The sequence below is a fragment of the Dromiciops gliroides genome, chromosome 4 (genome assembly GCF_019393635.1).
Source record: "Dromiciops gliroides isolate mDroGli1 chromosome 4, mDroGli1.pri, whole genome shotgun sequence".
NCBI classification, from domain to species: Eukaryota; Metazoa; Chordata; class Mammalia; order Microbiotheria; family Microbiotheriidae; genus Dromiciops; species Dromiciops gliroides.
In genome coordinates this window covers 359524397-359538162 of record NC_057864.1, presented here as the reverse complement: position 1 = coordinate 359538162, position 13766 = coordinate 359524397, and the positions used below count along the sequence as shown (strand labels likewise).

General features: G+C 38.2%; 1 pseudogene; it reads left to right on the top strand.

The window, feature by feature from the left end:
• The first annotated feature begins 1744 nt into the window (after positions 1-1744).
• Positions 1745-2553, top strand: LOC122753388 (annotated as a pseudogene).
• The last annotated feature ends 11213 nt before the right edge of the window (positions 2554-13766 follow it).

The window sequence follows — 13766 nt, the reverse complement described above, 5'->3', positions numbered from 1 at the left end:
ATGTCTGTCTGATCTCCAAGCCCTGTTTATGCCTGGACTTGGAGTTCTGTCCTTACCATTAAAAAACCCCACTAAAACCCACACTAAACAGTCAAACCCGTTAGGAAAACCACGTAATTCCAGGGCTAGTGAAGAACCCACTAGATAAAGTTGTCCCTCCTTTCCTTCCTCATCTTTCAGCTCTACAACTCGACTATATGTACATCAGAAGAAGGTTCAGGGGGGGCAGCTAAGTGGCACAGTGGATAGAACACCAGCCCTGGAGTCAGGAGGACCTGAGTTCAAATCTAACCTCAGACGCTTGACACGTACTAGCTATGTGGCCCTGGGCAAGTCACTTAACCCCAATTGCCTCACACATACAAAAAAAATCAAACCTTCATTTTTGGGGCAGCTAGGTGGCGCAGTGGATAAAGCACCGGCCTTGGATTCAGGAGTACCCGGGTTCAAATCCAGCCTCAGACACTTGACACTTACTAGCTGTGTGACCCTGGGCAAGTCACTTAACCCCCATTGCCCTGCAAAAAAAAAAAGAAAAAAAAAAGAAGAAGGTTCAAGGATTAGAGCAGATGAAGAGTTAAAAAGGATCAGCAAGGTAGTTATTGTTTACGATTATGTTTATGATCTTTAAATGTACATGCTTGAATATGGCATTTACTTTACAATGGTCACCCCCTTAGTAAAGTAAGAAGGAGTGGCAGTTAGGTGGCACAGTGGATAGAGCACTGGCCCTGAAGTTGGGAGGACCTGAGTTTAAATCTTACCTCAGATGCTTGCTACCTATGTGACCCCAGTTGCCTTAAACATCCTGATATATATCTTGCTACTGGTCCCAGATGGCTCTGGAGGAGAGAGGTTGGTGACCTTGCACAGCCCTCCCTCACTTTAATCCAATTCACTGCAAGTCGTGACATCACCCTAATATCATGGTCCTCTTTGAGGATGAAGGACAAACAGCAACAAAAGTAAGGATAGTTCTGAGCTCTGAAGTGTCCAAGGATTATGAAAGACTGAAGCTTTAAAAAGTCACTTAATGCTTGTGTAAAGGACATTTCCCACAGTGCTTGGGGTCATGTGAAGCCTTGGTCACTGATGTAAATTCTGTGGACTACATTTCCCATAAGGCTATGTGTAAGTCCTCAGTGTCCAGATGTCTTATTTCAGTTATACTGGCACAGACTGCCAATTAGAACTAGTTTTAAAAGGTAATGGGAGGGGCAGCTAGGTGGCGCAGTGGATAGACTACTGGCCCTGAATTCAGTAGTACCTGAGTTTAAATCCGACCTCAGACACTTGACACTTACTAGCTGTGTGACCCTGGGCAAATCACTTAACCCCAGTTGCCTCACCAAAAAGAAAAAAAAGGTAATGGGAATCTTGCAAGGGATGGTGAGGCATAATGAATAGATTTGGAAGATAGGAAGAAATGAGAGTTGTGTCTAGAACCTACTGAAAAACGTGGGAGTCTAGGCAAGGAGCTTCACTATTCATCTGGTTTGAGATAAATCAGTCAGTCCACAAGGGTAAGTACTTACCATGTGCTATAGAAGGCAACTGATTCTATTTTGATGAGTGCACAGGTAGCAATGAGGACAACTCATGTCAGTCTGGTCCATGCTCCAGTAGTGACTGAAGCTTCAAGAGAAACTCTGATCGAATATCTTGTGGTGTCCCTGGCCCTTCTCCCCTGTGTGGCCCGGACTCATGCCAGAAGTCCTGTTACCCCTGTTGGTGGCTAAAAACCATGTTGTCATTCTTGGAGGAGCTACAGAAAGTCCTAGATGATGTGAAGGAAAAGGCTATAAGGAAAAGAGTCTCTGATAGCAGAAAAATCCAAGTTAGAAGCAAAAATTAAGCACAAGGGGGCAGCTAGGTGGTGCAGTGGATAAAGCACCGGCTCTGGATTCAGGAGTAGCTGGGTTCAAATCTGGCCCCCAGACACTTGACACTTACTAGCTGTGTGACCCTGGGCAAGTCACTTAACCCCCATTGCCCCACCAAAAAAAAAATTAAGCACAAGACAGTAGAGGAGAACAGAAAAAGGAGAAACTATTGAAAATGAGAATCTGGCAGCTGTGGTTGCCCCCATTATGGTTGTATACACAGTGAAAATCAATAATTATGGATGAGGTCAACAAGATAAACTTGTGAAACTCTATGTCACTTTCACTGATGTTCAGCTACTTTCCATTGAGAATGTAGAGGTAAAACTCCCAGAGAGATCATTCGAGCTTCTTGTAAATGTTCTAAAATGAAAAATGGACTACTCTATAACTGTTACTATCTCTTGAAGCCCAAATCTATATAAGGTACTTTAAGAAAAATCAAGATTTATACAGTTTTTATATTATACAAAAAAGTAACTAGAATAGAAGTGGGATCACCTGACTCAGGTAGAAAATTAATACAGAGAGAAGAGGAAATCCTCCTTTGATACTGAAAGAGAATGTCTTGAAGATTTATGAAACTAGAGATGATGAAGTAAAGAGAATCATTAACAAAGCCTGGATAGATTCATGGGAGAAACAAACCGAAGGAGAGACCACATTTTGAGACAGAAAAAGGTCCTTTTAGTCACAAATGTGGAAATGCTGTTTCTAATAAGGCACTGTTACTGACCTGCACAAATGCATTTGACAAGAATATTGTTTGCTTAGATTTCTTCCACGCAAAGAGTTCATGTTAAGGGATTTATATAAATGAGATTACATTTTAAAAATAAAAAAGGTATCAGGACATAGCAACTAGTCAATTATTTTAAGTGGGTTGGGATAATTTAGTTGACTTAGTCAATTGGCCTTTGCCCTTAAAAAATGAAGAAAGTATGGAGGGAAGAAAAGAAAGAGAAAAAAGGAGAGAAAAAATAGAAGGTAAAGAGAGAAAAGAAAGAGAAAGAAGGGAGGAAGGAAGGAAACAGAGTCAAGTTCAAATCAAGAGAAAATTTAGAGAGATGGATAAAGAAAACATTTCTCCGTAAATACATTCTAGTCTGATGAAGCAATTTGGACACAAGTATAGAATACAAGCACGCACACAAAATTTGCAGAAATATTTTTCTAATTGAAACATTCTAAATCTGGATATTGCATGTTTGAATCACCTGGACTTTCTACCTTCATTATAATATACAGAAAGTAGGGTTAGGGGCAAGGTAGAAGCTCAAGAAATCAAAAGAGGAGTTGTGCCATCCCCTAAATCTTCCCAGTGTCAGCCATTCATGGATTCTCAGTTTTGAGCTCTGACATAAATCACTGGCAATGGTTGCTGTATTTGGTCCTCTCATCTGACATAATTTAGGCAACAGCATCCACTTAGAGCTCCGAGGAGGTCTCAGTCTTTTTATGCTGGAACTGCTGAGAGCCAAGAGCTGAGCCATCCTCTCATAAATCTGCCTCAGAAAGCCCCACCTTTCAAAAACGAACTTCCCTCCAGCTTCTCCCATGCCATTCAATGTGCAGTTTTGAAATTTAGAATTCCTGAAGTAGAAATATGTTTATGTGCTCTTTTTTGTTGCTTGTAACACAACCAAAACATGGTACTTGCTTCTACTTTACAAATTGCTTCATTAGAACAGAACTTCGACCTTCACCGTAATATGTTGTGGTCCATAAAGGGAGGGAAGAGCAAGTAGCTCACCATGCAGCCAAAAATTATAAGCCCTGCCTTGTATTTCCAGGTCCAAACTTTGTATCAGAAGAATCAAGCAAGAGATTCATCAAAAATCATACAGCAGATAAGAAATCAATTATATATCATTCTCCCTTTCCTGCTGAGTTTTCATGGGCAATTTTTGCCTGTGGGAGAATTCTGAGTATGACTGCTACAGGGAAATGTGTGTCTTGTTCTAGCCAAGTAATCTGGGGTGTGGAAAGAGTGGGTGGAGATGACTGCATTTGGGAGGGGGTGGCATCTGTAAATGTGGGCAAGACATGTAGTTTGGACAGACTTCACCCTCAGCAGAAAATGTGGTCACTTCAGTCATGCTGGTCACCCCCCTCATATACACACGCACACTCCTGTTGATCTCTCCCTGTGCAGCTGCAATTGGTTATACTTATATACTTGTATATTTATTTTAAGTGCTACAGTGGAAAGATCTCCAGATTTGGAGTCAGAGAAAGTGGGATTCAAATCCTAGCTCTGCTACTTAATGCTAGTCAGCCAGTCAATAAACATTTATTAAACATTTACCATGTGTCAGGCAGTATGCCAAGAACTGGGAATACAAAAAAGGAGGCAAAAGACAATCCCTGCCCTCAAGGAGTTCACAGTCTAATGGGGGGGGGGAACAAGTTATTAAGTGTGTGTAAATAAGCTCTATACAGGAAAAGTAGGAAATAATTAAAAGAGGGAAGGCACTGTAAGTAAGGGGGGTTGGGAAAGGCTTCCTGTAGAAGATGGGATTTCAGTTGGGATTTAAAGGAAGCTGGAGAAGCCAGTAGGTGGAGATGACGATGAAGAGCATTGCAGGCATGGAGGATAGCCAGAAAAAAATGCCCAGAGCTAAGAGATGAAGTGTCTTGTTCATGAAACAACAAAGAAGCCAGTGTTGCTGGATTAGAGAGTTGGGGTGAGAAAGAAGATGTAAAAAGACTGGGAAATTGATGGTAGGGGCAGTGGGAGGGGATTAACGATTTAACCTTCGGGGATTATGTTTCCTCATCTGTAGAATGAATGTAACTGGGCTAAAAGACTTATAAAGGCTGTTTTAGCTTTTAAAAAAATCTATGATTTTATTTATGCTTCATGAAGAACTAGACCAGAGATGGGCAAGATGGGTTGCTTCTTAGAGCACAACATGGAAGAAGTCACAAGAGATGTTTTAACATCACTTTTGATAAATACAGATTTTTTAATGCCAGAAAATTCTAGTTGTCATAGTACATAGAAATTTATTTGGTGAGAATTCAATTCAATTAAGTTCAATTCAACAGGCATTTATTATGTATCTACTTTGTACAAGGCAACATACTACAGAGCTAGAGACACACAGAGACAAAAATAAGACAATCCCCATACTCAAGAAGCTTACTTAATACTGGAGGGAAAATAATATGTGTACAGATAGATACATGTAAAGTCAAGACAAAATAATTTGTGGGAAATATGAACAATAACAGAAGAGATGAGGAAAGGGCTCACATAGGAGCTAGAATGTGATCTCAACCTTGAAGGAAGCTTGATATTCCAAGGAAAAGAGGTAAGGAGGAGAGCATTCCAGGCAAGACAGCTTTCCTTTTCAAAGACTTAAAGGTGGGAATACCATGTACAGGGAATAGCAAGTAGGCCTGTTTGGCAGGGATATGGTAAATATGAGGAAGAGTAATGTGAAGTCTGTCTGGAAAGGCTTTGTGGTCCTTTGCAAGGCCACAGAGGATTTTGCCTAAGATTAATGTTTTTTAAAGCCAGTTCCATTGCTGGCTTATCCATAAGTCTCTATAGGAAGAGTCCTAAGACAGTTTTTACTGAGGGGAATTTAATTGTGGCTCCAATGGTAGAAATCTGAGCTTTTCAGAGCCAAAAATTCCAATTCCCATCTTTTACCAACTCTAGTAAAATCTGGAAGAGTGGGTAGAGTATACAAGAGCTTGGATAACTATGGGCTTATAATAAACATTGTATAGAAATCATTACATCAGATGTCAAGTGAGTTAACTGGGCCAAGTCTGACCAACTGGGCCACAAGTTACCAGAGGATGTTTTGTCAGTATAGAAAGAGGCTAAAGTGATAGTCAGAGCAATGGCATGAGCCCTCTGTAAGAAGTTATTAGCAAGTAGAGAATTTTCTTCCCCTTTGCTGAAAAGGATATAAAATGTTACTATGGTTACTGACTTTGCTTATCACATATAGAGCTGATTTGGCCTCCTTACTATGAATATGAAAGTAATTTAGGCATTTTCCTCTGACATCCTACTCAGTAGACCAAAGGCTTCCTGTAGTACATGTGCCTTTTCCAATATGGGAGCTGACATCCAAGCCAGACAGTTTGCATATATGGAAATCATTTCTTTAAGCTAAAAGGGTTGTCTTTTATAATTCAACATTTTAAAAGTTAGTTAATATACAGCAATAGAAGGAGAGGGATGCATCAACATGAAACAGAAGGGAAATTCATACCCCAAATGCAGGATTTCCCCATTTAATCAGGAGCAGCTGATAAATATGTCTCCCTGATGCTTTGCTATTTGATTCACTTAAGCCAAGTAAATGAACATTTGCAATTTTATTATTCTAGTGGTACCCGCCAGTACCTCCCTAGTCACACTGTCATTCATTATTCTATGCCCTGAGGTTCTGGGTTTTATAATTTGGTTGTAAAGATGTGTTCCAGGCATGCTTATGGAATACAAAAACACATTCCCCAGTACTGGATTATTTTTCATATTTTAAAATAATATCAGGTTGGCTCTTGATCAAAACTTGGAGAAGAAAACAGAAGTTCCACAGTAATCAAATTATGTATTGGGCTCAATCCTCTCCTTTCAATTTCTGCTGCTCTAGAGTATGATCCGGCCATCACAGCAACTGTGCTGCCAGATGTTGGGAAGCCGGAATCATCCCCCTCTCCATATGTATCAAAATGCCTATGGACTGTGTGTTTAGGCAGTCAGGAAGTACTAGGGCAGTATTGCCCCAAGTAACACAGCCTCTCATTCTATTCTTTTCCACCCCTAACCTCTCTATTTAACATCTTTCCACTTTAAGGGTTTGGTGGCCCTGGCTATCAAAGAGGTGAAAGCAAAGCCATTCATAAGCTTACCCTACTGATACCACCCCCACTTCATTTCTGCCTCCTGCCTCCTTCCAGGAGAAAAGAATCAAGTTCAAAACAACATATTTATCAAGTGCCACTTACTCCAAAGGGCTTACATTTTTTTTTCTTGATTTTTGTTTTCACATAATTCTTGGAAAGATAGGTGACAAATATTTGAGTTTCATAGTTAGGAAAACTAAAGTTCAGAGAAAGCTTGCTCAAGACTTTAATGGAGAAATCATAGATTTGAACCTAGAAGTACTAAATGTTACCCTTATCCTATCCCTAGTAATTCATTATGGATCATAAAGATGGATCATAGGATCATAGACCCAATCCGAGTTCCCACAAATGATTCTAGAAAGCAATGTACCCAGAAATAATCTGCAGTGATCCAACGCAATATTTTGGCACTGGTTTGCAATTGGAAACCTACTAAAACTACTATGCCATATACATTTGAGCCATTTCTTCCCCTTTGTTGATCAATGTATTACTAATCCATTGATTCATAGTGAAGGAAAGCATGCATTGGATAGGATTGGATCCAGAAGACTCCCCATCATTTAGACAGTCTGAGCCTTTTATGTTTGTACATATAAACCTATATAGTTTGTTCCTACATAGGTATTTGCATGTTGTTTCCCCCATTGTATTGTGAATTCCTTGAGTATAGGTATTGTCTTTTGCCTTACTTTGTATCCCCAGTACTTAGCATGATGCCTAAGCACAACATAATAGGTACTTAAGAAATGTTTGGTGACTATACTATTTGCCATGGTACTTTCAGGAATAAAGGATAGAAAGGATATCAAGTATCTGTCTAGAAGAGTGGAAAAAATGTTCATGCTGAGTTATGTACAGATTGAAGTGTGTATGTGTACATATGTGTATGCATATATACATATGTGTGTGTGTATGTATGACATCACCAAAAAATAATAGTGTTAACAAGATGGGATTGGGAGTAGCATGGGATTGGTCCAAGTGTTGGGCATTTTTACAGATGTAAACTACCTTGATCTCTTCCTCCTCCTATCTAATTCTAATTTTAACTCATCTATCTTCATTAACTTTCCAGATGAGTAGGAACCAACATACTGGACTGCCATTCAACTATATGACCTAACTTGACAATATGCACTATTCATCTACTCTTAGTTTTTCCTATGTAGATTGGCTGAGCCAACAACCTCTTTAGTAATCATGATCTAAATAAGGAAACTCTGTAGAATTCTTGGGCCCTATGCATTAGTAAAATGCCATCTGTAAAAAGATACAAATGTGGAAATTCATCATCTATAGGGAATTCCTCTTTTATTTAGAGTTTGTATAGAACATCAATAAATCTCAGGAGCATCTTTAATGAGCATATATCTGTTTTATGCTTCTTTTGATGTTGATCCTCAAAAGATTGTTGAAAAAGTTATCCCTGAGGTTCATTTATCCTGGAATCTTGTGGACTTTCATATGAAACATTTTATTGAGATTCAGTCTTTAATATTGCTCTTTTTTGTAGGGCAAATGAGGGTTAAATGTCTTGCCCAGGGTCACACAGCTAGTAAGTGTCAAGTGTTTGAGGTCAGATTTTAACTCAGGTCTTCCTGAATCCAGGACCAGTACTATATCCACTGGGCCACCTAGCTGCCCCTAATATTGCTCTTTTTACTTTGCTGAGTGAAGTATATCTTTTTTTTTCTAAATTGACAAACAATAAATATTATGCTCTTTATACACTATTTACATACTATTTAATCTATACATTACTCACTACACACTAGTCACTCTGCATGACTCAGATGGGATCTGTAATAGAAAATTGCTTTTTGGTACTCAATTATTTACTGTTTGTTAATATTTAATCAATTTCCATTTCTTTTGCCAATTGTAACTAGATCTACTACTTGCTGAGTCTTGGAGAAAGAATTCATGACATACATATATGAGTCTTTTCATATATAATCCTTTGACCTCCTTAATTTCATAATCCAGAACTATATTCTCCAACAGAAGGTCTCCCATGATCATTTCTGTCCATCTTTGTATTGAAAGCACAGAGTATCAAAGTATAGGTTTGAGGGACAGCTAGGTAGCACAGTGGATACAACACCGACCCTGGAATCAAGAGTACCTGAGTTCAAATCCGGCCTCAGACACTTAACACTTACTAGCTGTGTGACCCTGGACAAGTCACTTAACCCCAATTGCCTCACTAAAAAAAAAAAAGTATAGGTTTGGAGAACCTTATAAAGTTCTTCATAAATGTTTTTCTACTTCCTCAGATGTGCAAAACATTTGCACATGCAAGCTGCATTTATGTTTATGGTATTCCATTTGCTTACTCTTATCACAAGTGCTGATAGGTGAAAATACCAAGTGTCCCATGAACTGTTTCTTGATGTCTTGGGCTCATGAAAAACAACTTCCTCAACTCCTTATTTTAATTTTCAGAGGAAAATCTGGGAGTCATTCTACCATTGAGCTGCAACTTATTGATACTTTTTGGGTCCATTTGTAGCAAGATTGGATATACTCTCCAGTTGTTTATCAACTTAGTGGTTTTTGGATAGAGATGTTACATTAACAATACATGTATTTAGGGGGCAGCTAGATGGCCCAGTGGATATAGTACCAGTCCTGGATTCAGGAGGACCTGAGTTCAAATCCAGCCTCAGACACTTGACACTTACTATCTGTGTGACCCTAGGCAAGTCACTTAACCCTCATTGCCCAACCAAAAAATAACCAAAACAAACAAACAAAAAAGAATACATATATTTAAATCGACATTTGTAGATGGTCTGAAAACTGTCATTCATAATACCTCTCTTCTACCACCACAGTAGAAGCAGAAGAGGGATCCATAGAATAGAGGGATATACATATATATATACAGACAAACATACATGTGTGTATTCCTCTTATGCTTCCACTATAGCTGCATAAGATAGAAGGATATACACACATGTGTATGTATTGTATGTATATATATATATTTGTGAGCATATATGTATGTGTGTATATACATATACATATATATCCCTATTCTGCTTCCATCAACCACTGTGGTGGTTGACATATGTGTATATAAATGTATATGTGTATATATGCATGTGAATGTATGTATGGATAGTAACTTGCCCAGGGCCATACATATAGAAAATATCTGAGGCAAGATGTATGGACATGTATAGAATGGAGGAATATATGTGTATACATAGTGTTGTGTACATGTAGATAATGAGAGAGAAACATATATATATATATATATATACACACACACACACACACACACACACACACATATATCTTGGAGAGAGATTTAATACATGTTATATAGTATTAAATTGATATAGCTATATTGTATTTACACTATGTTGTATGTGTATACACATATATCCTTCCATCCTGTATATATATCTTCTTTGATCACATATATATCTATGTACATACATATATATTTGTGTGTATGTATATATCTACATAAATCTTGCCTCATATTCTATATATGTGGTCCTTTACAAGTTACTTAACCTCTCTCAATCTGATTCCTCATTCCTACCTCACAGAGTTGTTGTGAAGATGAGATGAGATGGCATGTAAATTGTTTTTGCAAACTTCAAAGTGCTATCTAAATGCTAAAGATATGTGTGTGTAAATAATTGTATATGTATAGATGCACATTTATACATATATATTTATATATAGATATGTGTATATAAAATTTCACTTCATAGGTTATCACAGCACCTGTTAGCCAACCTGCTACTTTCCAGAACAATACTAATCCCATTCTACTTTGTACCAGTGGAAATCAATTTAGAGTGTGTTTTGTCTTGGGTACTGTACTTTTAGAGAAACATAGACACCATAGGATCACCATATCTCCTGTATTTTGTCATAAACTGCTTGAGGGGGCCATCTTAAATCTGAATGGCCCTCAGTGCTTAGTACAGTTCATTATAATAAGCAGTTAATGGATCTTCCTAAAGAGCAGATTTGACCACATCATGCTTCTATTCAATAAATATCAGTAGCTCTTTATTAATTACCTCCAGGACTATATGTAACATCCTCTTTGGCTTTTAAAGCCCTTCATAGCCAGGACCTTTCATATCCTTCCAATCTTTTTATACCTTACCCCCCCCCCCCAAGTACTTGGTAATCCAGTGACACTGGCCTTTTTGTTGTTTCTCAGACAAGGTACTGCAACCACTGACTCAGTGCATTTTCACTGATCATCCTCTTGCCTGGAATTATCTCTATTTTCTGGCTTGCCTAGATTTCTTCAAGTCCCAACTAAAATTCCATCTCTAACAAGAAGCCTTTCCTGATCCCCTTTAATGCTAGGTCATAAAGTGGATAAAATGCTGGACCTGGAATCAGGAGAGCCTGAGTTCAAATTTGGCTTCAGACACTTACTACTTGTATGATCTAGACAAGTCACTTAACTTCTATCTACCTCAGTTGCCTCAACTATAAAATGGGGATAATAACTGCACCTAGGTCACAGGGTTATTGAGAGCATCAAATGACATGATATATGCAAAGCACTTAGCACACTGCCTAGCACATAGGAGGCACTATATAAATGCTTATTCCCTTTCCTTCCCTTAATTCTAGGGCTTTCCTTCTGACATTTTCTCCAATTTATCTCATCTATATCTTGTTTGTGGGATGTTGTTTGAATATCATATCCCCCTTTAGACTAGGAATTCCTTGAGCATGGAACATAGTAGGCACTTAATAGAAAAAAAGATGAAATTTATGTAGTTCTTTATAAGCTCCAGTAGACTGTTTCTGAAAACAGGCAGTGAGTTTTCTATAACTGTATATCTGCCATTGGAAGCCAGATGATCACTGTCGAGCCTGTTGATCTTTTTTTAAATAGAATCTTAGAAGATGGAAGAGATCTTAGAAGCCATCTTTTTCAAACTCCTATCTAATTACAGGAGACTTTCCTACAACAAGCTGCTTTCAGAAAGCTTCATACTCCTTCATTTTTCATGTCTGTGTGTTTACATATATACACATTGTCTTTATAGAATATAAGACCCTCCAGGGCAAAAACTGTTTTATTTTTGTTTTTGTAAGCCTGGAGCTTAGTAGGGTAACTGGAACATAGAATGTACTTACTAAATACTTATTGCTTGATCTAATCCAAACCCCTTATTTTATTGTTGAGGTAACTAAGGCCCCAAAAAGCTAAATGATCTGTCTTAGGACACAGAGTTAATGAATGACAGAACCAACATAAGAATACAGGTCTTGAACCACCAAGTCCAGTGGTTTGAAGGACCCTACAACACACTGCCACCTTTAATATATTCCTCCAAAAACATATAGGTAAGAATGAGTTCTGTGTTGGAAATATAAGTGCATACTTGGACTGCATTATAACTGTGCTGGTAATAACAGTATCCCTTCATCATGCAAAAAGTAGAGAAAGACATCTCCCAAACATTCAATGTTTTCTAGTTTGTCAGTCTTCCACATCAGGAGTATGAGGCAGATGAACATAAGCTGTATTATTCAGTAATACTGAACCTTTGGGTTTTACTGAGTCAGATGAATTTTAAATTTTATTCCAATGTTATATTCTTCTGATGTTACTGTAGGACTATGAGTCATGGAATCACAGAATCTCCAAAGTATTGAAATTAAGGATCAAGCAAAGGGCAACAGAGAAGCACATCATGGGCGTGAACAGGCTATAACACATTACACATGAGGAATTACTCAGAAAAATGGTATAAAAGATGTCATCTGAGAAATGTATGCTAAAAAAAAGGATAGGCTGGTCACATAGCAAAAATGAGGGATAACCTACTTGCTCCATTAGTATCCATTCATTACCAAGAGAATTCAAGAATGCTTCCCCAAGCACTTTATGTGGGCCCCCTGTGGTGAATTTATGGGAGGATGTGATAGAGAGTCACACAGAATGGGTTGCAATCTGCATCACTGCAAGGAATGCCCACATTGATGTGGTCACAGATACAAAGGAATAATAGAGTGATCTATGGGGGTGTCCTTTGGAAAAACATGTACTCCTCCCAAGACTCCCCAGATTTATTGGATCTGTTTAAGTCAACATAGTCAAAAAGTGCCTGCTCTCTGAACATTGGGTTTTACACCATGTGGTGAATGTGAAAAACATATGCAGGTCAAAAGGCCAAGTGTCTCAAAAAAGTACCAAGAAGATCTCATCCTTAAAAAAAAAACAGCAATAATAATGATAGCCTAATAACAAAAGAATAATGTTAATATCTGGGCAAAAATAGAAGATGACTATATATTAGTCTGCTGTTTCTCTGAAGTTGGCAGAACCAGAGAACATCTAAAAAAAGTCTCGTTCCTCTAAAGGAGAAGACAGAAAATAAATGGAAAGTCTGGCCACCAGCCTCATTAAGAAAGATTTGCCAGAACCCTGAATAGCCAAGCAACATATTCACTTCCCATTTGAAACTGAAAATCCTGTTTCATATGAAGATGGACCATCATGAGGAAGGTGTTCTGACCTTTTTTGAACAGTTGATCCAGGAAAGAAAAATAAACAAGGAGATCCTGGCCCCTCTGGGCCAGGTAACCCCCAAACTACTCAGATTTTTTAGGGTTAAAGTAGGGAAACCTGAGGCCTTTCCATATTGATCCCTTCCCATCTCTGACACACTGCAGATGAGGTAAGGGTGACAGGTTCAGCTATGTAAGGCAATTATTAGAATGCCAGCAATTTAAAAAATAAAATTTTTTAAAACCTCCTAAGGCTTGGTAAGTAGGGGAGAGACTGAGCATGAGATCATAATGGACTCCTTAGGTATTGTCCTGTTTCACAAATTCAACATTTTCATAAAATTATAGATGCATAGAATATTAGAATTATAATGAGCTTGGAGCTTTAAGAAGAATTCAAAGGGCAGATCTGATCTTAGTTGAGCCTTTGTTAACTTCTAATGGATATTCACAGGAGAGGAAAGGCTTCATTATCTATTGGATAAGAAGAGTGAGGGG